The 27,763-nt window shown below is 42.0% G+C and overlaps 1 protein-coding gene across 1 annotated transcript in view; it reads right to left on the reverse strand.

The window, feature by feature from the left end:
* LOC133343479 (probable JmjC domain-containing histone demethylation protein 2C) overlaps nt 1-27,763 on the reverse strand; it is a 132,169-nt gene that overhangs the window by 41,648 nt on the left and 62,758 nt on the right.

Genomic DNA, 27,763 nt, shown 5'->3' on the forward strand with positions numbered 1-27,763 from the left:
ACACTAAAAACGCAACGTTGAATTATATTATTATACACACCGAGCATCGTGTTGTGTGTAAATACAAAAAATGACAACGCAGTTGACACCACAAGTATGGTTAGAACAAAAGTGTCCACTTACCAAATGACAGCAGTAGCCCAGAGATGAGTAAAGATGAATAAAAAGGGTGTCCTTGTGGAGCAATGATTCGGCCTTTTTATCACAACACAACACACGAGCCCCCTTTATGATTGTCCTACTAAAGCCAGGGATACAAATGCCCTATTTATTTCTGGCTGGAATTCCCCACCACCACCACCACGCAGTTGTTCTTAAACATTACCCTGCCCGTGGCAGTTGTTAACAGCCAAGAAAGACCGACGAAGCCACATCTCCATTATCTATCTTGCCATCAACAAACGCGACCATGGGTTTGTAACGAAACGACCCACACTTTCACGTAACCTATCTCTGACGATAGAATACAATAGACGTATGAGTTAAGCGAGATCCGGTGGTGCAACGTGGTTTGTGTGTGGACACTGCGTTCTATCCTCGGCTTGTGATGCCTGCGACTTTGCGGGTAGAGAAGAGGAGGAGGAGACCTCTGGGTCCTGCCCTAAAAATAGCTTCCATCTCGCTCGGGGTCTCTGGGCAGACTGCTTACGGCTCTTGGCAAGCGACTCGCTCTGGGTGGGCGGGTTCTCTGTGGCTTGTAACTCACGCACAGACAGACAGACACACACACACGCCTAAATGCACTTGGCAATGTGGGTTTTGGTGGTGGTGACTGCTGCTGTTCACTGAATCCCACGCACACACACACACACAACCAGCACACACACACACACCCAGCACACACACACACACCCCCAGCACACACACACACAACCAGCACACACACACACACACCCAGCACACACACACACACCCAGCACACACACACACACCCAGCACACACACACACACCCAGCACACACACACACACCCAGCACACACACACCCAGCACACACACACACACCCAGCACACACACACACAACCAGCACACACACACACACCCAGCACACACGTCCAGGCATGACTAAAATGCAGGTCATGTCGTAAACGTTGTTACTGGGTTACTTCGTGAGACTCATGGTCTGGCCATGTGTTGTTTGAATGTTGTTCAGGGTCCGTACTGATGTGGTGGGGGTGGGGGGGGGCGGTTTGCAGTGATGAAAACAAAAGTGGAACATTTAATCTTTGAACTTGATGTCATCACGTTTGTGCTGAAATTATTAATTGGCAATATTGTATTAAAATAAAACTAGAGTCGCGTACAGTGTTTATTACTTCAATGCTAAAAATATAATAAATATATTTCTACTCTACAGTACACCATACAGCATTTTCGTTTAGCTAATACAGTACGTATGACTTATTGAGAAATAACGAACCATGAGCCAGACGTGATACATAATAATAACACTGAAATCAGACACATGTACCCAGGAAACCCCTACTTCAGTGAATTACTGTTCTGTATTTTTCTGGAGAGTCTTGCAGTGGGTTCTTTGATAAGCAACAATTACGACACATATAAGCGTACACGTGGGAGGACACCTTGGTAGCCAGAACAACCCATGCAGCACACGAGGGCCTGGCACTCGGCAACAACCATCTCCTGGCCATCACGTAGCCCCACGCCTACAACACCGAGCAGGCCATGGTGGTCTAAACTAAAAACATTTTCTACTCTTTGGTTCTTTCGGTAAAGTCACGTAGGTATAAAATAAATTAAATCACGACGTTTCAGGCGCAACACAAGCGTCCGTCATCAGAAACAATTGCTGAAGTGGGCAAAAGGACTGCTGTGACAAGACGCTATAAAGGTAAAAGACTTTACCGAAAGAACCAAAGAGTATGGATCCCTGCAGTCAAGAAAACTTCAAATCTCGAGTAAACATTTTTTATTTTAACAGGTAAGGCCCACTGAGCTAAATAGCTCTTTTTCAGAAGCGACCTGGGCACAAATGATAGCTTAACGAAGCGGCTTATCAAGTGGATTTTTTTAGCAGCCAAATACTCTGAAATGCATGTTACTAAACATGGAGGGATAAACCGGAGGACCCGGAGAAAACTCCACAGGGAGAAGATGAAAACTCCAAATATACAGGCATCGGGGTCAGAATCAAACCCACGACCTCCTGCATACCACGCGAGGTAGTTAACATCTCGCCAACATGGTAAACCTAGACAAACAGGGTAGCAGAGTAAGAGTTTTTTGGGTTAGATCGCATAAATAAAAAATGTGTCGTTAAAACCCGCCACCACTCGACAATCGTAAATGTTGTGGCTTGGCTCTCCAACACACCGGTGTGCTGTACTGGTGACGAATTGGCCACGTTCTGTTTAAGTGACAACCCTTACTAGTTGGATGTGTCGGGTGGTGGCGGGTTTTAACGATACATTTATATATTTACGCAATCTAACCCAAAAACCTCTATTATGGATGATATTGGTCGCGAAAGCCTACGTGTTAAACAGGGTAGCAGAGTACTAACCAGGTTCCGTCCCCTTAAATTGCGAGATTTAATTATATCGGGCTTTGTTTGTTGATTCAGATCCCAGGTAAAAAAAAATGTCTTTGAATGTACTTTAGATATTATACAGTGACGTTCTGTATATCTATCATCTATCATGTGACATCAAATATGACATTGTATTTGAGATGCTTTTCAAAGAAGCTCTGTTGCCCTTTCAGTCAAAGTGAGTCACGACATGCAGCAACCGTCATTGCTGGAGTTTTTACAAAATTGGTATTGAACGATGTTACTAAGAAAACCTGTACAGTGGAAATCAAATGTTAAATATGCTGTACTGCAATATGCTATATGTAATCTGCATAAAACAGTAGCGTTTTTCTATAATCAATAAAACAGCCGTCTGCCCATGAAATCCGGTTTTATGGCAGATGGCATAGACTAAGTTGCATAAACATCATTACATTTACCTTCTTCACTTAACAGTGGCAAGTGGGGTGAAACTGATCAATTATTCACTGAGCCCGCACATTTAATCCAGATGCTTACGGTGCTGGATATGACATTCAACAGCCAGTACCCAAAGGAGATTACAATGTTAAACTATGTACAACACCTCGCGGTTATATTGACATTAACAATACTGTGCATGAATTTTGCATGAATGATACAAGAAGAATAAAAAAAACTCACTCCAGCTCGAGTCACAATGCCAGTCGACCTCGAGTGACACTCTACCTCGTGACACAATATCTCTGACCTCTCTGTTTCTGTGAAGAGGGGAACATTGCCCGAAACGTCACCCATTATCTACATTTTATTTTTAAGGCAGTTATTGACGAATGTGTCGAGTGTTCTTTTATTGGTGCTTGTGCACTACTGCCAACACAGTATGAACAAATAACTAGTTTCATAAGGAAGTACTGTACTAAAATACTATACACTAAAGTTAAAACTGTATACATTCATTGCAACAATGTACTGCATATGCACCATATACAGTGCTGTAAAATACATTACAGTACTGCAATACATTTTCTTTTCACAAGCACCAGTCTGCTTACATTGTTTTTAAGTGACGAAATACATACGTTCTTTTCAACATATGTGGGAACATTTTTGCTGCACTACAGAGTCGATTGCAATCTTTAGACCTCTATCAATAACTTCTTATTTTGAAACCATGCAGAAAAGCACTACCGTACAGCATGCTAACAAAGGTCAGTTCCTCCGACCCTGCACTTGACGATGAATGTTCCTGACAACCCATGGCTATTCACAGGTAGCTCATGACAAAAAAACAATCTGACATTTTGCAAATACTTTACAGAATGTAATCAGACGTAAGCATGCACGAACGACAAATTGGTAGTTAAACATAACCCAAAAAACTGCAATTGAAGAACACCATGACAATATTTGCTAAATACAAGTTCATTGATTTGACTGTATTGATGGGCCCAAGATCCCAACAAAAATGTAATACTCTTTAACTGGCTGTGAGTACATGCCCTTCCGTTTGTTCTTTCTTAAGTAAAGTATAGTATCAATTTCTTTAGATGATAAAATTACTCTGTCATAATACAGTATAACACTGCCTCATGTCTGTCACCTGATATAGGGGGCAAGCATTCAGGAGTCTGAACACAGACGTTTGACAGAGAAAAAATGCAACTGAATTAAAATGAAGGATTAATTTGTAAAATAGCATTAGATTGTTTCCAGTTGCCTTGGTGAAAAATATGGTATTATTATAATCCAATCATCCTGTATTATTAACAAATAGGAGAGAAACAGGTGCCTCGCGTTCTTCTATAAACAAATGAGGCACATTTTACTCGGTTGGGGTATTCTAACTGGACATGTAGTTGCCCAAATGACACATCTGTAAGTTACGTGCCTTAACACTAACAGCCCCAGTTCTCAAATGACATGTAATGTATGCTGCTTATTCTCTCAGCATGACACATTTTTTTTCTCTCCCTTGTGTACTCCAGGCTGGGAAACCTGATCACAGACCAGCAGCCCAAACCATCAAACTGAGATCTTCTGTTCCTGTGGAAGAATCTCACCACTATCTCACCCAACCCCCAGGCCAAAACACTCAAGCCCCAGCTAGCCCACAGCTGTTTTCTCTTGAATGTTCTACCCATTTGGTTGTGAAGGAAAGGGTTGTAGGCGACTAAGGAGTGTTCGAGTGCTCCAGTTCAAAGGTCATATGGGAAATGGTGGGGGAAGGCTTCTCGAGAATGGGGTGGAGTGTTGGGGCTGAGGGATGGTTTTACACCCTGCATGGCTGCGTAAATAAGAGTTGTGCCCTCCCATGTCCCATTCACAAGAGGAAATGCTTTTCACGCTGACTGTTAGGTCAATAGGGTCACGCTGCACAGTTTCCTGCACAGTCCAATGTGTCGTTTGTGATACCGTATAGACCATTGTGCAACAACTTCAATGATGAATGGTCGCATGGCACGTTAGAAATGTGTTTCAAAATAACGCATACAAACCACTATCTCAATTTCATAATGTGACATTAATAAAACATACATACTGTATTTCCACAACTATTGTAGTTAATACAAATGATGTTGTACTTAATCTGTTATTACAGGATGGTATATTGCATCATTTATTATTTGTAATAGAAGTCCATTAATAAATGTCTGCATTTTATATATGTGAGTTTTGTACTGCTTTAATGGAAGCTCTATTATGAAAAGTAAGTAATATTTGCTTTCAATCATGTCTTTAGACGACTCAATGATAACACTTGTTAGGACAGATGCTGCTTGTGTATTTTTGACTTATAAAGAGAGAAAAAACCCCCCACCACAGGTGGCAAGTGACTTAGGGGGTCAGAGCACTAAGTCATCACAGCTGAAAGCCTAGGTTAAACTCCGGGTAGCCACCAGTGATTAAACCAGACCCTTGAGTTTGTACGGTATTGAGTTGATCGTGTCAGTTTGGTCACCAATGCTCCCGTAAAAAAAAACCCCCGTCACATTAAAATTGGGTTTTCAATTTAATTGGCCTAAATTTCCAGCTATGAGAATTACAAAAACACATGAATTTGACTGCCACATGACAAACATGTTGTGCCCTTTATGTGTGTGGGTAAAAGGGTCACACTTTGAAGGGATCTTAAAAGTAAAGTAGATAAGCGATATCTGCTTCCACAGGCCACCCTCGAACGAACGAGTTGATACACAAATCTATGAGAGTTCCAAATGGACACTTAATCACGTGACACGATTCCGATAACACAAATGGAATACAAAAGACAACTTAAACCACTGCCATAACTGGAACTCCCGTAATGTATTGTATAGTGAATGCATACATTAAAAGAATACCCTCACATTTTTGAAGTTATATGATCAATTATTTGGTGATTTATTGAACAACGACAAGCTAGGGCAATGATTATTGAGACACAAAAATACAGATGGAGAGCATAATCTGCGGAATTTGTGCAGCAATTCTATTAGATGGCTGTAGAGTGAGTACGTGTCTAATCTTGCCCATAAATGTGACAAGTAAAGCAAGCTTTGCTATACTGTACCACACCCAATAATCAAAACATGATTACATTAATCTACTGAATAAGGGGGTCTTATCTCAATTCTATTGATTTAACAATCTTTATAAGGAAACAGACTTATTGTGTTTACATTAGTGCAGACAGAAACACAATACACAAGAGTGCTATACACAGTTTTTGTTTGTTTTACGTTTGAATCTGGATAACTGAAGATATAGATTGCATGGCCGTTTAAATGACATTGAACATGGGTTAGACAGAATCCCGCATGGATTTGTGTTGTGGATAAGTTGAGTGGGGAGTGTTTGACATGCCAGGTACCTGGCAAAGACCAAATTCATCAAGTCTCAAGAAGCAGGCATGCCAGGCCTTGCATGCCTGAGGGAGCAGAGTTAACAAGGCAACAGCTGACGTTGCAGGAAAACCATCCTCTCCCCTGATGTTTGGTCAGAATGGATTCACCAAAGCCCACTGAACAATAAAGTGCCCTAATGTTTTCCCACACTCATGCCAAGCTGCTGAGACAACAGCTCTTCCTGGGTTTTAGAGTGCTCGGGGTCTATACGGCATATTGCTTTATGTTCTGTAGGTAGTATAAAAAAGGATGCAGTTCTATTACTGTACTGTATATTGTACGCTACCATTTTATTATCATTCAATGTGCACTGTGTTGATATAAATATAAACAGATGCAATCCTCAATATGGTATGACGTGAACGGACCATTTTTTCAACTCCAGCATTGTACCGTACTTTAGAACGTTGTACCGCGTTACACAACGCTGTTAATAATCTCAGTAAAATACCTCCGACACAAGTCAACAAATGTGATTAGGTAGAAGCCTAAACTAGATTGGAATTGAACTAGGAAGGCAATCATTAACCTTGGCCGTGTAAAAGTCACGTGGGCCAAAGGTCGTCGAACACACAGGGCACAAACTTCAACCTGTCCATTGAGGCTGCTTCGGAAAAGCAAAACTGTCTGTCTGCTGTTGGGCAATCATCAGCCAAAGGCGACTTTAAAGCTGCTCCAAAGGAAAATGGGGCTTCTTTGTTGAAGACCTGGTAAACAGCTGGCGATATCATATTGACGGCAACGTGTGGCGTTACGTGGACTTATTTACGACGTGCACATGCGGTTAAGGCTGGGGAATAATTAGCACAGATGGCTGCTAATTTTGTCAAGTTTCCGTTTTGCTTTTCCTAACCAACTCGATTTTTGGCATGAGCTTGCCGCTGGCCTTCCAACCGCAAGGCAGGTTCAGTAAACCCTGGTTTGAGAAGCTGACCAAGTTGGTCTAAAACAAACTAGACAATGCAGACTGCGTGTGTGTGTTTATGTGCATTTAATGAGGTCAAGCGGCGTAGAAAATTCAATATTTTGGGCATGACACCTCAAAGTTGTAATTTGTGTTTAGCGTCCTTTTTTAATATAAAGTGTATGTGCAACAGACATGTTTCTCAATAACTGTATCTCTTGTCAAATACTGTACTCCACAACGATGTTGTACACTGCGTGTATTTGTTCATAAATTCTGAAAATGCACTGCACATCAGTGTGTAATACACTATACTGTACATTGATATTGTACAGCACTAAGAATTGTAAACCAAATCACACAATAAAACCTGCACATAGATTGCTCCCAATAAATAACAGTCTTGGTTTCACAAATACCTTTTTGTATTGTACTCTGCAAGCTTTACAATGAGAAATGTACATTTATGCAATGTATAAGGCGGTCCAGATAAGCTATAAACTACACTTTTTATTTTACCAGGTAAGGTCCACTTGACCTATATAGCTCTTTTTCAGAAGCGAACTGGCCACACGTGAAAGCTAAACGACGTGGCTTGTCACGTGGAAATGTACATCAGCCAAATACTCTAAATCGCATGTTTCTAAATGTGGGAGTGAAAAACTGGAGGACCTGGTGAAAAATCCACACGTCCACGGGGAGAACATGCAAACTCGAAATATACAGCAGCAGGCGTCAGGGTCTTGATCTAACCCACAACCTCCTGTATACCAGGCGAGGTAGTTAACATCTTGCCACCGTGGCACCCAAGATGTCTTGTGACCCCCATTTAATTCTCGAAAACTTAATATTTATGTATACCAATACGTGTGAAAACAGAAATTAATAAGCAAAGGAACAATACGAGGGGTCAATTAATTGGGGGTAAACAAGACATCTGGACCAGCCTGAACAGTGCAGAATGTTCTTAGACTGAGTTCATCAGTAAAAGCTGTGAAATTATATTTCTTAAACTTAAAGAGTTCCCGAACAAATTTGCTCAACACTGCTTCCATTGCAACACTGCGAAAAAAAAGGAAATTTCATAATGGGTAGATTATCGAAATCTTTCTCATAACGTGAAGGTATAATTAGATTGAGGAATCTATTTAGAACGGGAACGAGAATCATATTCTGCCACCTCTGTTTCTTTTTGTAAGCCAATATGTATTAAAATCAATAATTAAAAAAGAAACGTGTGCCCTGATTACAGTCTTGGTGAGGCGTAACAACAATAAGATTAGTCTTTTGACACTAAGCTGGATTAGTCTGGTGGTTGCTTGATGTTTCTTTGTTGATGGGATGAAGGAACTTCTTGTTCCGTACTGTACAGCCTGAAAACTTACATTTAGGAGGAGTACTCAGATGTGAAACATAATTACTATCACATACTGATGACTAGCTGTATGACTAATACACAGCGGTTACACTTAACAAAACATTACTTTCTGAAAGACGTACCATTCATTTAAAAGTACTGGCACATGAATCAAAGAAAGACGTTTTGCACATGGCATTGAAACACGTGGCGTTACAGTACTGTACAAAGTAATGTTTAGAATGATCAACTTTTGCTCTTGGTTTTGCGTTAGCTTGTTCCCAAATACGGCACTACTGCAGGATTGCACTGTACTGTTAAAATATTGAACGTTTACCATGGATTATCATGCAGCCATGATACGTACAGCATTCATTTAAATCAAAAGTGATCATGTAAAGGGGATGTTTATCTGAAGTTGGTAGAATTAAATGTAACCGATGAAGCAAGCCCCCTTGGGAAACACACCACATTCTAACCAAACTCCAAATAATCATCGTCATCGTTAACAAGTAAGCCACCAATTGGGATCGACCTAATGCTTGGGAATCGTCATCCATTCACCGACTAACGCCCACAGGACAGGATGATGACTTCAAACACAGCCACAGGAAACAGCCCCAGCTTGATTAATCACGTTAGTAGAAGCCTGCTTTTCTGCTAAAATAGTTGTTTCCAACCCCCTCTGCCCTCCCTTACCCAACTCCATATGACAAATCCCACTCCCATTGTGCACAGGCGACGACATAATAAAGAGCACGTGGATGTTCTCACATGGCCCCGTACCCTCCAAGAAAAGCAGCCAACATTTATCATTTTAAGCAAAAAACACAAGCACACCGCCAAGTTCATACATGTCAAGATTTTATAATGAATATCTCTGGAGATAAACAATGTTTCGCAAGAAAATGTCATGACCGTAATTAGGGAATACGACTGTGCTGTAATCAAGTTTGCGTGTCTCTCTCCCCGTGGTCGCGTGGATTTTTCTCTGAGTCCTCCAGTTTTCCCCCACCACATTTATAAACATGTGTTTAGAGTAATTGGCAGCGATACATTTCCACATAAGCCACTTCGTTGAGCTATAATTTGTGGCCAGATTGCTTCTGATAAAGAGCTATAGAGCCCAGTGGGCCTTACCTGGGAAAATACAAAAATTGTTTATAGTTTAAGCACCGTATAGGCACTGGAGATCACGGGTTCGATCTCCCGGTGTGGCAGTTGAAACAATTGTCAAGTCTCTAAAATCCCAACCCCTGTTCATCCAGCAATATTAATGGGTACATCACAGTTCATCAATTGGCAGATGTCGTGAGGTGGGGTAAAGTATGGGTATTCCCATTTCTTCAAAAACATCTACCCATCGTGGAAGAGTAGGCTAAACACCCTCTCGAGGGGCTCTAAAGCTATCTCAAGTGGTGGCCCTTCCCCCAGCAGTGACGGGAGCAAGCATTGTAGGGCTGTGGCTTTACCTTTTATAACCGGAACACTAACAAGCATGGTTTTGGCCCTATATTTTTACGAGTCTGGCTTTCTGCTTGAACATACCCCAGGCAGATTACAGCACCACAACATACGCACAAGCTCAAATGCTTTTTCGCATTTACTGTCCAAAGATGCCAGCCTTATCAGTTCCTTGCCATTGCTGTGCTAACAAAATGCAAGCCTGTAATAAACCATCTCAATGCTAAAGCGGGTTGGGACAACATTATGTGCCATGTCAGCTGAAGTGAATCTGCAACACATTTTTTTCAATGTCACAAACAAGAACCCACGTGTTATGGGCCTCTGGCCGCTGTTTATGTGCACCAGTGTCGCCGGCTATTATCGTAAGTGTTTGGCCATGTGTGACGCACAAACATGCCTGCATCCTCACCGTACCGTGGGGGTGTGGGGTCTGTTGAAATGGAGTATGCACACAACCGCTATACACACACCTCGCACAAAGAATGGCTCTCCTCACCGCTGTTTAAATACCACCTAACATCCAACAGCACACGCACACCTTACACAGCATTAACATAGTCTCTCGTGAATCCAACAACACAGCCTACCACAGAGGTGCATTCCAAAATGGACTGTGAAAGAGTCAAGTGATTTAACATTGCTGAAACATGGAGCCACTCGTACAACCTTGCTGATGAGATAAACAGATCGCATGCTATGATTAATACCGATGGTCTTTATCACAAAAGGAATGTCTAAAGATGATTTTTTTTGCGAGCCAACCAGTTCCAGGTGGTGTCTTTTTTTTACCAAACGCAAACTTCCGACTCTCCTGCTTTGCTTAAATATCAACCCCCGTCATGCATTACATATCCAAAACATGCCAGCGGCACAGTTCAGTCACATTCCCGTGGCTGTTGAAAGCGGTTAGAGAAAATTATGTTCCTCCCGATGACGATCGCTTGTGTTGTGATCGAAACGTCGTAGTTTTGTTCATGTTATATTTATTATTTTTATAAATTTGTACCTATCTACGTGACTTCACCGAAAGACCCAAAGAATATTAATTCCTGCAGTCATGAAAGCTTCAAGTCAAGATTTGGCTTCGGCTCTCTGATTTCACTTTAACGGGTTTCTCGCGCCAATGTGGTCACCTCCAGACGCCGACCTCTACGTCACGGCGGCTTTGCGATCTTACTTTAACACGCTTATCTCTCACATTAACATAGCCACCCGCGCACTCGTAGTGGAGGCCGCTCTCCGATCTTACATTAACATGCTAATTTCTCACATTAACATCACTATCCCCACCCACTTCGTTTATGACCCTAGGACTACACCCTATAACACGTTCCTTCGGAGTGGGCAGGTAGGAACTTGGTTGGACAACGCATTCGTGCACGACAGAAAGCTCGCGGTCACGTGACGCACTTCAACCAATCCGGGAGCGTACATGTTTGGGAGGGGCTATGCACGACAGACAAATAATCCCTGGTGGGCAGTGTGGAACTGTTGTTCCTACCTATAAAACAGTCTGCATTCAGCAGCTTACCCCCTCTTTCCTCCTGATGACGATCGCTTGTGTTGTGATCGAAACGTCGTAGATTTTTGTTTATTTTATATGTATCATTTTTATTAATTTGTACTTATCTACTTGACTTTACCGAAAGACCCAAAGAACATCTGTTCAGAGATGAAAAACCAAAGCATGCACCACGACCTTTTCCGTCGGCGATAGTTGCCCGTAGTCGTTTTTTCCGACTCACCTCCTCCAACTTAAAAACATGCAAGGTTTGGAACGTGGACAATATGAGGCTAATTTGTAAGCATGTTTGTTATGAGTGTGTGTATGCTTGGGGAGCGGTGGTGTAGTGGTCAGCATGCTGCGCTATGAATCCAGAGACCTGAGTTTTATTCCCGTTCACGGCCAACACCATTAACAATTGCATGAACCGGTTCTGGGCCTCTCCTAGGTCTACTCAGCCTCAAAGGAGTACCTGGTGTAGTGTGTAAACATCGTCAGTAGGGAGTCAAAGGTGGCTGGGTGTGGTGTTGGCCATCCACCCCCTCATGTTGCCATGTCAGCCTTCATAGGTGCTCGCTAACAACAATCTGTTAGGGCGATTCGGGGGATCTTTGTACATGCTAGTTTGGAGAACCGCTTCTCGACAACCCCACCGGTTTGGAGGAATGAGGTTTCACTTGAAAGTTTAAGCGAACGAGGTCGATGCAACCTTTGACCCGATCATTTGACTAATATGGCTTATCAGCCTCAGCACTGCATATCCATCCGACTACAATTTCCTGGCACATGGCGCAATTCCCGTTTTAAAATCATACATAGGAGGTGGCGTAACCCGACTATCGCCTCCCCCGCCAAACACGCGGTGACATCATTGCGCTAAATATTATTGTTATTATTCCATTACTGTCATAGCAAACGTTATTGTGCAATTTTACTTAATGAAATTCATTAATTTTAAGTCATCAAACGACTGTGGGGTAATTCAACTTCATAGAAGTCAATGTATTACGGCTGAATCTCAAATGGCATTCACATTAGAGTAGTGTCCGAAATAGCCCCGTGGCTGCCAACCCAACCGTGAGCGGCAGCCAACGCGGTCGAAGTAACAGCGTCATGTAGCGGGGAATGCGATGTCAATAGGATCAAGTGCATTTTGTTTGTTTAACCAGGTGAGAACTCCGAGAATGGGGCAGAATCTCATTTGCAAGAGTGCCCAGTAACATCACGATGGCCTCAATTAAACATATCTTAACTATTTTATTTGAAATTCTCGACTGTGTTGTGTAGCCTACCAATCTCAATACAGTACTCTCCACTTATTACACCTTTTAACACAAAGCCACTGGTTTCACAATATAACTTCACTTATTGAAAGGGAAGAGGATATTTTAGGAATCGGTGGGGTATATATATATATATAAAAATATATCAGCCTGGGTTATATATGTACAATAATACAGGGTTAGAGGGGTCAAGCTGCGGTGGTTAGCACACTGTACTATGAACCTGCCTAGGTGACGTCAGTGGAAAATTGTATCTGAACCGATCCTGGGCTCCCCCCCACCCCAAGCCACGCACTGACCAGTGTGGTGAAGTATGGTGAAGCAACTTCCATGAAGAACATGGCATTAGCAGGCCTTTACCCATCAGTGAATTGGCATTATTGAATTCACATTACAAGCAAGTGGAAACATATGCAAATTATGCAAAACAATGTCAGATGTTGCCATGTGCGCTCATCCAGTTAATCAGTCGGCTCCAACTGTTACCGATAGTTTTTCTGGTACATGTTTGGGGGTAAACCGTGGGAAAATAGTGTGATTTTTGCCGAACATAATACATTCACACTGTGAATTCAAAACCTTTTTTGAACATTAAGAAATTGTACAATAAGCCACTACGACACTGTGCAGGAGCTGTTCATCGTTTTAAAATGTAAACAATTAATCTAAATTAAATTACGGCGATAAAACACATTTCACGTAACTCCTGTCAATATCACAGTGCGTAATGCATTCATTACGAGATAATGGTATTTTGCACGTAATAATAATACATAGCAAATCTAAACGTTGAAAAAAGTATGGACTCATTCTTTGGGTTCTTTGGGTAAAGCCACGTAGATAGAGTATGGACTGTATTATGCTATGACTTCTGAACAAACAATCTAACACATAAAACACAAGACAGAGGAAATCAATCTATCTGGACTGATGTGATGGCGCAAGGGCAGGTCCCATTAAGCAGGCTTATCAGCACACGTTACTCCTTTATCCATGGCAAGAAACGTGGATAAAAGTGGATATCAGGATGACGTTTCCACCGGTTCAAGTCACTGCTTTTTTCAGTGAAACCCCATACAATTCCCTGCAGTTTTGAGGTTACTCCTCTTATATGCAGAAAAGCACAAATAACACGAAGAATGATATTATTCAAGGATAGATGTAAGGGTACAAAAGCGTTTCACTTTTACAGCTCTGACACTAGCAGCACCTCTAACATCTTAAGCATAATTATTTATGTTTCAAACCAACCTATGGACCATGCCATGTCAGTTGTGGAGGTCGTTTGTTGATACTTCACCACGCGAGTTGGCGAAGGGGTGACGCAGGATCAGTTCAGATATCACTTATCACTAATGTGAACCCTGGCCAGGAATCAGAATCAGGTCCCCATGGGTACACACCATCATGCCACCGCTTCCTTGTGCTCAAACCACCATGCCAATCTCGTCCACCCTTATCTCAGACGCTATCGTTATACCACCCAGCAATTTAATTGCGATAGAAACGTATTAATAAACATAGCTACTGTCCTTGAAAGTGTAAATATCCATATCTTATTTCTTTGCCACTGGAAGCAACACTGCTTCAGTTACAGGCTGTCCTGCCTCGGTGACATGCGGCTCAAATGTAGTACATAAGGCCCTGTGTCACCGCAGATAACAATGTGAGTTACTGTTTAAACTACAGCTAGTCCAAAGGTTACAAAGCATAGATGCTAACATTGGCATAAGTGCTCTAAACTCCAAATCGCAAACTCTGAAAAATGTTGGCTAGGAACTTCCAATATGTTTTCAAAAGTGCTAAAGAATAATATTTTTCGATGTGACTGCAAATACCACACAGAACTGTAAAATACTATAAGTGCAGCCTTCCATTTGCTTGCTAATGCCACATCACTCTCAACCAAACGCAGAGTTCAGGGACAGCATTACCGTTAACAATAATGTATTGTAAACACTGTATCACAACATTAATTACACAGGAACCGGCACATCAGGTATGTGTTGAAGGAAACGTATAAACTTTACGAATTAATTAAAATACTTTTTTGTTTACCGACAGTCAGCAGAAACGTTTGCAAGATCCTTTCATCTTGGTGTAGGTGACAAATCGTTACGTTTAATATACTGTCGTTTCATGTATACATAGGCTCACTGAAGCAGCAACTCGATACTTGTTTAAAAGGAACTGAGGATACAACACGTTAAAGATACTCTGTACCATCAATTCTAAAATACTCAAATGGTAAATGTAAAAACAAAACACGGCTCAGTACCTGGAGTTGCTTGGTTCCATTGCAGATCACCCTTGCCCTCTTTCCATCTCGGTCATTATAATTATCCCAGGATTATGTGTTTTTTTTTTAAACAAAAAAGCCCGTGAATAGTTGCTTAGCCAAACTGCGAGTTGTCGCAAGAACAAATGACAAAAGTCCCACCCTGTACCATGTGGTAATGGCAATAGAGAGGGTGGGTGCTTTTTTTCTTATTTTTTTTCCAAATCCACTGACGTGTGTCCGGCTTAGCCGTGTCTTGGCCGTCCCACCCGGCTAGCACACAGTGAACACGTCAACGTGCCGAGGCTGGCTTCTTTTTGTGTTGTCTCTTCTGTTTTATGATACCCATAAAATCAAACAAGAAGTGGCAATGGACCGTGTCCTTTAGAGCTGCTCATACATTTTTTTGTCGAGAAACTAAAACGAGACGGTTCCGAAAAGTTTATGCTATAGCAATGGATTAATCCCAATGCAAGTGTAATGTGCACTACAATAATGTACATGCTTCTGATATCATCATCGGGTGTGAGCTATCCACTGCTTAATGAAGCTCCATACCCAGAGGATAACAATTCCCAAGGCGTAGCTGTCCCACACAGTCACGCGATGTAGCAACCTACCTCGCACCTGCGCCAAAGCTTATCTCATCGCTCTATCTCTCTGGTGGTCGTTGTCGTCTCGATTGTTCTCTCCTTTGGATGTCACTGCCATCATTATTTTCAACAAGCGGCCATCATCCCGTCTAGCAACGCATTCCTACCCAAGCCAACTTTACATTTCTGAACAGTTAACAAGATGATGAGCGAATTGGAGAATATTCCTTGCTCATACAATGCAGTGTATATGGTGATATCTCCATTAACAAAACTAGGGCAAATCTCCACATTTAAGTGTTTCGACTGTGACATCCTATTTGTTTCATACCATATTGCACCTGTTATGTAATAAAAATAACTTGGAGTGAATCAAATCACATAATTTCACTCATATTTTTGCAATAATAGTAAAACATAACATGTACGTGGTCAGTTGTCAATAAAATAGATAACACTTTGTGAGCAAGTCAAAAGCAGTTGTCCTATGGAAACTCACCCCCCACCATAGGAATGTGGAATTTCCACCGCTGGGTCACGGCTGTCAACAGGAGATGAGCAACCGCTCCAATGCTAATTTACACAAGAAATCGCTTCTACTCTAGACTTGTCAGCGATAGGAATGAAGAGAACTTAGGAGTGAACACAGACAAAGGAACACGTGACTCAACACAGCGCGTCACAAACCCTTAGTCCTGGCTTAACCTTTCCACCACGGGGGCGTTGAAGTTCGTTAGAAAAAAACAAGTGAGCGCACACGAGGTACGGGGGGGGGGTGGAACACCAACCACTCTCCTCTGAACTTCCTGCTGACTCACTGCTGACTACCATCACTACAGCCGCCACGTTACTACAAGGTCTGCTCAGCACATGGTTTGGTTATGTGTTGGAAGCTTGTGAAGTCGTCTGGCTTCACACGAAAGGCACCAATAAATACACAGTTAACACGTGCCAAAAAATGCACGTGAAACATTGCGAATTAAAGGAAAACCGATGAAAGTACGATGACACAAAGTCTATTTCACATGCAATGTATAGTACTCAACAATGCTGTATTTCACAGTGGCAGTATCAGTCAAACGATTTAGGGACATTGTAACATTTAAGAACAATCCTAAATTAAGAAGCGTTTGAATTGTATTACCTATGAAAAACAACCTTGTGTTACTTGCGGAAAGCATTATGAATATGCGGCATGACTCCTCTTATCCGTGTAAAAAAAAAGTGTAATAGGAATGTTTTCCTTCTATGTGGTGGGCTACACCATGGTTAGCATACACAATGCTGGAAAAACACATACAGCACACTTGCTCAGCACCCTGTGGTTAGTGTGTGTGGAGATAATTCATGGCATCAGCTGCAAGGATGCCAGCGAAGGGCAATGTTCTTCCTCACTATCATTGTCATTCATCAACTATCACTGTCTTCATGGTCAATCTCTATCATCCAACACCATAATCATTAACACCATTTCATCATCGATCTGTCACCCATTTGCTTTGTTTTCATGATCATCATCATGATCATCATCATCATGATCATCATCATCATCAACCACACCTCCGATTAGCGCGGTTGGCTGCGTACGGTGCAAAAAAGGGTCAACATATATCATATTCATAATCTAACCATCATCTAACCTGATCATTAACACCATCATCATCCACCTTTTCCATCTAGTATCATTATTATATCATCATTGCATGCTTTTCACCCTAAACCATCTTCATCTGTGATCATTATGCATCAATGTCGTCTTTATCATCGTCACCATCCGTCTCGACAATCCTTATTCCCTTCCCCATCATTATAATCTTCTTGATTCCATAAACTGTTATGCAATTGAGACCACAGACCTTCCAAATTTCATTACAATACTGTATCCCATCACACAAATACTGCGCATCACACCAACCTCTGGGAGCCCAATGAAAAGCCGAGTCAGAGGGCAGCAACTACTGACAGTGGCTTTATTGAATTATGACCCTCTGAGCTATGTAGCTCTTTTTCAGAAGCGACCTCGCATCACAAATGATAGCTCAACGAATTGGCTTCTTATCATCACGTGGAAATGTTTAGCAGCCAAATACACTGAACGCATGGCGATTCTAAATGTGGAGAGAAAAATCAAAGGACCCGGAGAAAAATCCACGCGACCAAGGGGAGAACATGCAAACTCCAAATATACAGCAGGGGTCAGGGTCTGGATCGAACCCACGACCTCCTATATACCAGACGAGGTCGTTAACGTCTCGCCACCGTGGCACCTCTATATGCCGGCGTTGCAAACATATGTGAGCAAGATGAAAGTGAGGTACCCCACTACTCCCCTGCAAGTCTGTGCGAGTCACTTTCCTGTTATCCGCAGACACTGAAAACACATTCCCGCGGAGGGAGCTGGTAGGAATGTTGGGTTGCTCGGTCAATGGCCAGGGTCAACGGTGGCGTGGTGTATTCCGCAAATATGCCCGACTGAGGGCGGGCACAAGCCGGCGTGATTATGTTAAACGTTGAGTTTTATAAGGGCACCACGGGGTGAGCAGCACCTCCCCCCCCAGCCCCACTCTCCCCACCCAGCCCCTCCCCACCCAGCCCACCTTCTACAACTCTCTCTCTTGACTATAAAATTTTGATAATATTAAGGGCTGTTCTGAGGATAACAGGAAGATTACTAGATTGACCTGCCATTGCAAATAATAGTTGTGGATAAGAGAGCCCATGCATTATAGGAGCTGAAGTATATGCATTTACCTTTGTAATTTTTTTTACATAGAATGGTACAGAATATTACTTATTTAAGACATGCCAGCTTTATCAAAGGACATTTTGGCCAGTATAAAAGTATAAAAAATAACAATAGGTTTCACCCTTTCTCGCAATAAAACGAGTGTTAAGATGTTTAAACACCAAATAGATACCTTTTACAAGGGGTCAAGTGCATATACGTGCATAGAAAATTATCAGAGCATGTTCACCACAAGCACGTGTGGTTAATGCAGACTTGATTCCATGCAAAAGGTTTCTGTTTGGTGCTTGAACATCTTAACACCTGTTTTATTGCCAGAAAGGGTAAAACCTATTGTTATTTTTCATACCAGCTTTGTTGCTCAGAGGATTTTTTAAGCTATAATACATATTATTTCAGCAAGTTAAACAGCAAGATTGACTTTGAGCATGTGAATACCATATTGCTCCGAGCCAAACCATAATTTCACTTCACACGCAGCTGGAGAGAGAGAAGCACGCTGGGTTGTTGTCATTTCACGGAAATCATAGGGAACATTGGAAAATGATATATATATGTGACTTTACAGCAACAAAAAATAGACGACCACGTACTCAAGTGAAATACAGTACCCATACACTTTCACTTATTCTGAAATCTAGCCCGAATGTATTAAAATCAATAAATACTCGAGGCTAATTTGATTACGCGTTTTAAAGCTTTGTACGTCCCACTTTTTGCAGCCAGTGTAACTGTACAGTGATTAATAGACAGTAAAATTTAAGATGGTATGTGATAATCATCATAATCACTCCTTGTTTATCTACTGCTGGATAAAGGCATCCCCATGAAGTTTTCCATCCCTCACACCCTATGATATCTACAATCTTTCACACTGCTCACACCCCCTACGCACCAATACATGATGCACACAGGAAAAATAGCAATTCAATATACTACCTGTGGTAAACATAACACCAATACAAGAGCAGTACATTACCAAACACACAAGACTCCACAGTAAACGTGCCATCATGTTCCCCTCCAGAGATCGGAGGAAATATCATGACTTGGGATCACTCTTCGATTAAAACATCTATTCTTTTTTTAACTCGATTTTAACATCTCTCTTGTATTTTTTTATTCTTTTTACCCATATCCGTTTGAAAAGTTTTGTTTGCTCTGGTATAACGCGAGCATATAGCTTAAATAGAAAAGGTGCAGGCTATACAATTTATTTTACTGGTAAGAACCACCTGGTTACACCAGGCCACAGGGGATTATTGTGTCCGTCCGTCCTGCATAAAAAAATGGGAGGGGTGGGGCCGGGTGGAGATGGAAGGGTGGGGAGGGGCTGGGTGGGGAGGGGCTGGTCACCCCGTGGTGCCCTTATAAAACTCAACGTTTTACTCACGCCGACTTGTGCCCGCCCTCACAGTCGGCCATATTTGCAGAATTCACCACGCCGCCGTTGACCCTGGCCATTGACCAAGCAACCCAACGTTCCTACCAGCTCCCTCCGGAGGAATGTGTTTTAATGCCACTGCTGGTGGAAGAATTAATTATAATTGGTAAATCAATGGCTATTGTCGAGTAATACAGCACTTCAGCACGGACTTCCACATATAATATTCCTGTACTCCAATATGGCTTTCCTTTGTCATCTACCAATCAAGCATCCATATCGCAAAAACAATGGAACGTTCACACACGAATAAAAAATTAATTCAATGCTGTAAAAATGGCCAATAGCTCTCATATAGAGAAGGTTCATGAAAAGTTTGAAGAACAGTAAGTGAATTAGGCCACAAACAATATTTATTTTCTATTTTTAATGGAAACCTTGCTTGGCTGTAAAAGTTGAGTCAAGAAGGATGTCACAGCTAAATGCCAATCAAAACAAATATGATACTGACATGTAAAAACTACATTTCCACATGCCTATCCATCAAACCAGTTATTTGATAATCCTAATAAACAAAGGTATTTACCGCTCTCTGTTGCCAATATGTTATTGTGCAAGTGGTTTAAATGTTAAGATGTCCTGCTTCATCCAGGCAGTGGACAGCATATTGTAATCACAACTAAGAGCATGTTGGCTGGTTGACTGTGGGTGAAAGATTAAAAGTTAATTAAACGTACTCTTCGGGATACGTTTAACTTCGGGATACGTTTAACGAAGAGTCGAAGGCAGTGTTGGTGCCCCAACAGCAACATCTGGTTATCTAACCAATGCAGCCAACCTGTGTAAGCCATCACCACCACCAGCACCACGCATGCGCATGGGTTCTGTGCCCTCCAGCAGTTAGTGGCTTTGAAAAGTGGGCTTATGCTTACATCTCAACCAGCCCAGGGGAGACAGGACATAATAGAAGGAAAAGTATAGGAAGCACACAAAAAAAATCCTCTGGGTATGCAATGCAGCTTCAAGGTCAGTTTTGCTAAAAAAAAACTGTTTCGCAAAAAAATGGCGGTACGAACTTGAATAATTCAAGCAGCAACATCCATAAGTTTTTCCATGAATAAGAACCATGGTATTTAGTAGTGACTTATGAGTAGAGTACAGCTTTTATGTGAGGTTTCTGAATAAAGCAAGCATCTTTGTTGCATCGTACACAAAATCTTACAGTGGTGTATGTACAGACGATAGCATTATTTACTGCATAAATGTACTTGCATTAGCTGGATTCTAACATTGAAAATGTCTTGCCCATTTTATGGTTGAATAGACAAACACAAATCCATTAAATCTGTCCTTATTAATCTGAAAACGAGGCTACAAGAATGTGGACTACTACTAGAATTGGCCTCCATTGCACAATTAATTGCTTTTGCCTCCCTACTGAGCACCAACTGGGACTGTGGTGTCAGGGGTTTGTGATAGAATAATTATAGGTGGTTGGTCCATCATTTAGTGCATCATATATTTGGCATGTTCCACACAATGGAGCTGTGGATGCAAGATTCCCAGACAAATGTTGATGCAATTTTCAGTACAGTATTATACCCCATTGATTTTTTTTACTTTGCTTAAACACAGTGCACACAACAGGTCTTAATCTTTCATGTAATATTTTATATGGACCCCCCTCCCCAAATCCCAACCGCCCGGATTCTGTCCCTCCTTTGCACAACAGCAGGAATGGGGGGGGGGGGGGGGGCTTGGAAATATTTTCCAGAGCTATGGCTGAAATTCAGCTCCGAATGCGCGTATATTCACAAAATAATATTTTTAGTTTAATGCAGTACATTAGTAATGTTTATCATTTTAAAGTCTGTTATATACCGTTTTTATCGCACTGTACTCATTTTGAAATGAGTGGAGTGGTGCCACAGTGCTTAGCGCACTGTGCTATGAGCCCAGCGACTTAAGTTCAACGACCATTATATAGTTTATTGACCATGTAAAACCCACTGAGCTATTAGCTCTTTTAGCAGAGGCGACCGGGACACACATGATAGCTCATCAAAGTGGCTTATATCATGTGGCAATTCATAGCAGCCAAATAATCCAAACGCATGTTTATGAATGTGGAGGGCATCGTAGGACCCGGAGAAAAATCCACGTGACCACAGGGAGAGAGAGGACACACAAACGTCAAATATCAAGGCATCATCAGGGTCAGGATGGAACTCACGACCTCCTGTATTCCAGGTGAGTAAGATAACATCTCGCTATTGCCTGTGACTAATATCAGTGGTCAGTGACATCTGAACCAGATTCTGGGTCTTCCCTTCACCAACCCTCACTAACACCAGCATGACGTATGGTCACACAACATCCATCTAGTTTTGTTTTCAACTGACATACCTCGCCTACTTAAAAGTTCTGCGATATCAAATCAAGAAAAAAAATCAGGTATGTTACATAGCAGACCAAAACAATTGTTACTTATTAACATATATGTTGTTTTACATACCACCTTGTGTATGGTAACTGCTACAATGACCTAGTTAAGTGTTTCTGAGCACAATTACGGCACTCTTTAAAGCTAAGAGATGCAAATGATGTTGCCTTTGTTCTGTTGTGCTAGTTTTTTTTTAGCCGGAGGGGGAATTTGAGCAGCTGCTAAACTATTCCCGGTGGGGACATCGGCGCAGACTGACACGCAGCCTGCGGATGGGGGAGGGTGCACAATGAGAGATCCAATTGGTGCCCGCGACAAGTACTGCACTCGTGCACTTGCAGAGAGTGCTTTTGCACCAAGTCTCATCAAGATCATGCTGACAGCATGGTGAAGAACAGAACACAGCACTGTACATGGGTGGTTCAGATGTATTGTGACCCACATTTAATTCTCTAAAACTTATTTCTAAAATGTCAGTAAGATAGGAATAGGTTTTCCCCTTTTTTTCTGGCAACAAAACAGGTGTTAAGATGTTAAAACACCAAACTGAAGCCTTTTGCAAGCAATCATGTCTGCAGTAACCACAGATACTTGTGGTGAAAATACAAACAAAAATACATGCTCTGACAGGATATGCATTGTGTGGACCAATCAGTTTCAAAGACACTGCATATACTGCCAGAGCATGTTTTTTTGTTGTTTGTATTTTCACCACAAGTATCTGTGGTTAATGCAGACATGATTCCTTGCAAAAGATTTCAGTTTGGTGTTTTAACATCTTAACACCTGTTGTGTTGCCAGAAAAAAAAGGGGAAAACCTATTCTCATATTTTGACACTGGCAAAGGAGGTCCCATGATGAAATGTCAGTCAGGTTTATTTAAAACAGAAATGAATGTGCAATGGAGAAAACATGTTAGAGGTAAATTAATTGTGGGGGTCACAAGACATCTGGACCACTACACTGTACAATGTAATGGTGGCAATGATACAGCCCTGCAATTTGCTCACTCGGGCTACCACTGGCAAAAGGAAAGGGCCTCCCCCACTCGAGGGAGCTCTAGAAAGCTCCTCTGGGCAGTATCTAACTTTGCTCGTCGATGCTGGAAAGACGTCCCGGAGTAGCCATACTGTGGTGTGGTGGACACGTTCATATCGCGCTCACAGTGGACCAGAGGGCCCAGCCATGAAGAAACGTGCCACCACCTTGGGTTCTCACAACTGGAACCCCGTGAGAATGAGCCGGCGATGATGACTGCATTATAAAGTCCCGCCTGCTAACCGCAGCAGCAGCAGCACACAGTGGCAGCCCTGCAATATAATACTACATTACGAAGCAACTATCATTTAAAAACCCTTTGTTAAGCCTCCTGCCGTGTCGATTCATGAACGTGTGTAAAGGAATGCACCAACACGCTGTGCGTTGCCGTGTTGGTCAAGGGAGTTGGGAAGGGGGCAGTTATAGCAATTACTCGCCAATTATGGGAGCGTTTTATCCCCAGGCACAAATTGAACTCGTGTCACTTGGGTTCGTTGTGCATTTGCCCTATCCATCGCAACACAGTGCGGTTACACCGCGGTTATTGTCTCTCAGCCTCAAACATTTGTCTATTACAAGCCCCCTCTTGTATTATTTTGCACAGTAATAAAATTAAATATGGCCAAACATTCCAATGTAGGAACCTCTCCTGAAAGAGTCGTGTGACTCGGAGAAGCTTTCTTTCTTGCACATTATCAATCATCACCATCGGCAAGAGCAATATCAGCAATAGCAAATATAATACACAAAGAGTAGCCGCACATGGGGCAACTGCAGCCAGCAGGGTCACATGGCGTACTCAAGAAGGGAAAAGCTTGGAAGGTATCCAAAAACACAGCCGTTATCAGACACAAAGAGAGCACTGTGTGTAGCATGTTACATACACGTGGCCCTTAACGGGCGAGCGAGCTATCTTGCCGACCCAAAAGCAACGCTGTCCAGTATCCATTGCAGCACTTTTTCTTCTTCTACTGGTATAGCAATCGTTTTAGAGCATTTTTAGATTCTCCGTATTCTTAAACAACGATATCGAGTGTGGATGTCCTCTCGTGATTAAATATGAATGTATAATATGCAGTAATATATACCGTCTCTCCTTTTTGCACGTTTCATATATACAATGCACAGTAAACGCCATTCAAAAGGACTTGAATAAAAGGAATGCACCCCATTTTAAACCATTACGGTACTGTACTCTGTTTAAGTTTTTATTTTCATCAATAGTGGAGGTAATTCCAACCAAAACAAACCCTCGCTGGTGAGTCATTTTAAGAACCAAGATGGGGATATGAAAATATTCAAAAAGGTGTCTGTGATGGACAAAGCTAGTTATGAGTACATGCCATGGTGTTTGCGCTTCTGGAAATGAACCAACCTATTGCTTTATTGCATCACTTCTCCTTATCACGCACGTGGTTTAAAATCTAAAGATCTATAATCAGCTCAAGCTGCCCGTAAATGTGACTTCTGTGTAGCCACCGCCACTCTGAATCCCTCCCGGCACCCCCTGTGAAAACAGATGCTGCTCCATCGATGCAGCTCACGACGTCTGCTTGCACTTTCCTTCTCTATCTCTCTCTCTTCCCACCTCTCTCATCATCAAGCTCGCTTCACCCAACATCTTGGGCACTGTCGTTGCTTCTCCTCCCCCTCCTCCCCTCCATGCCCGGCGCTCCTTCTTTCGAACCCGCTGCTCATCTTGAGCCGTGCCCTCTTTGTCCGTGTTGGGGACTTCCATCCCGGCATCCCTTCCCATCCCTTGTTCTTTTGTCATACATTATAACATTAGACTCTATTCCTCTTCACCGAGGTGTACCAGGGGTGAAAAATATTTATAGAAACTAAACAATCAACATTCAACAAAAACATTATTTAGAAGTAACGCGGAAACATTGAGAACAGGTTGGGTTTAGCATACAGCTTTGGCTACTAAAGTAGACAATTATTAACGTGCAAAAATGTCACTTGAAAACGAATACAAAATACACTTAAAATAATAATGGCTTTTTTAATTTCCTGCGAAAAAAGTGACATAATTATAACTATAAAATAAGAAATAAACCGTACATTATTTGACGGAAGAGATCATGCAAGTGCTGCCATGCCAAACATTTATCATGGCATAAGTTTGTGAGTGCCAAAAAAAGTAGCTTCCAGGAAAAAAAGTCCCGCACACTGCTAAATGGCACAAACATCTTCCTTGAGCAAACCTTATAAGTGCACACTACACTGTGCAAAGGTCCACATTTATTCTACTACGATTTATTCTACTCTTCTTTAACTTTGCTGCCATCGTGCAATGGGTATCATTATGGATATTTAAACCAGAAGTTACCGGTTATATTCTTTCTCCCGGCACGGCATTTAACCCCGCCACCCCCGCCTGTCTCGCCAACAGTATAATCGAGTACATCACTCTTGGTCGCTCAGCACGTCGAGTGTGGTGGGGTATAGTGTGGGTAATCCAAACCCTTGTCAGACATATGGCCAGCATGGAAGGAGAGTGTGCCAAATACCCTCTAGACTAGAGGGAGATTTCTAGAGCTCTCTTTGGTGCAGGCCCTTCCTCCAGCAGTGACGTGAGCACGTAATTACAGAGCTGCGTCTTTACCAACTTAAAGTATACTCGCGGGAAGTACCGAAAAAGAGATTTCAAAACGCCTCTTAAAAGCATAACATATACATACACAGATACAGAAAAGTGTAATGTATGTGAAAAGTAGTTGTGTATGAATTTTACGTGTTTAGGAGAATGCAATAAGGTGTAACAAAATGGAGAAAAAAATTGTTAGTCCCCGCTGTCGATGTTTACTACACATCGCAGCAGGGTCTCAGTTGAAGTTGATTCGACGTCGGGGAGGCTCAGGACCGGTTCAGATAATCGTCACCGGTGTTGGCCGTGAGCGGGAATTGAATTGGGGTCGCCGGTTTCGTGGTGCAGCACGTTTACCGCTACACCACCGACACACACACATCAACTGACACACACACACATGGACTTAAACACACACAAATATCGATTTACACACACACGCACATCGACTTACACACACACAGATCGACTCACACACACATCGACCCACACACACACAGACTTAGACACACACAGCGACTTACACACACATACATGAACTTACACACACACGCACATCGACTTACACACATACATAGACTTGCACACATATCGACTCACACACACACACATAACCAATTACACACACACATCCACTTACACGCACACAGATCGACTGACTTACACACACATACATGGACTTGCACACACATACATGGACTTACACACCCACAAACACAGCGACTGTCACACACACACATTGACTCACACACACACAACGCACAGACATATATGGACTCACATGTACACATAGACGTACACATCGACATAAACATGCACTGCACACTATTACTTTTATATTTACTAAGTGTTCCGCCATTTTAGTGCAAACATTTGCCGCGAGCAAAAGCGGCAAAGATATGAAAGTCAACGAATAATAAATCAACCTATCCTACCTGTAAATATGAGCAGATGCGTGCCAATTAAGCCTAATTGACATAACGTCACTGCTCAACCCCCGTACTGAGGGGGCAAGTGTAAATATGTTAGAATGAAGATGTAATAGCAATGAATATACTGAATGGTTTACCCTGTGCAGTAAGTGATATTACGTGGCTGGTTATGCCTCAAGAGTACAGAAAAAGGCTATTCTTCCCCTCAAACCTGGTTTTTGTAAGCAGGACAGTGATATTTAGAAATGTACCTATGTTCAAAAAGAAAACGTGTGCATAAATGTCATGCCCTCACAAAGACGTGGTCGCTAAAGCAAAGTTAGTGGGGAATAATATACATTTTGTATATAACAATTTCAAAGTAGCACTAAGTAGTCAGGGATAAAATTGTGTTACTTAGTGTAAAGATCATCAAACATTGGTGAATCCCTGTCATTAATATTTCATAAAAGGAATAGTAATGAGTAAACAGTCATGGTAATCAATGTTTTAAGCGAGCTGTAAATCTGTGCGTGTGTTACCTTGCACAGTGTCCACACGAAAGAGAATTCCCCCCCTCACCCCCATCAAACGCGTATGACTTTGTAGAGGCGCGACGTAATAAATAAATAACCAAAATCAGCACTAAATCGCTAATTAAACTACTTTAAAGGCGACGGACGTGAAATCGGAATAGTGCTGGCTCACCACGGGGCTCATGGCGTGATACCTGGGTTGTTTTTTAAAACATAAACCCCAAGGTTCGTGAGCCAAATCCCGAGCAAGTGTCGGCCACACAGACAAGATAGACAGACAAAAAATGACGTTTATAGATTTAGTTTAAATTTTCCTTCAATATT

Source organism: Lethenteron reissneri, chromosome 17 (genome assembly GCF_015708825.2).
Source record: "Lethenteron reissneri isolate LAM-NWPU_2019-01 chromosome 17, ASM1570882v1, whole genome shotgun sequence".
In the NCBI taxonomy this organism is placed as follows: domain Eukaryota; kingdom Metazoa; phylum Chordata; class Hyperoartia; order Petromyzontiformes; family Petromyzontidae; genus Lethenteron; species Lethenteron reissneri.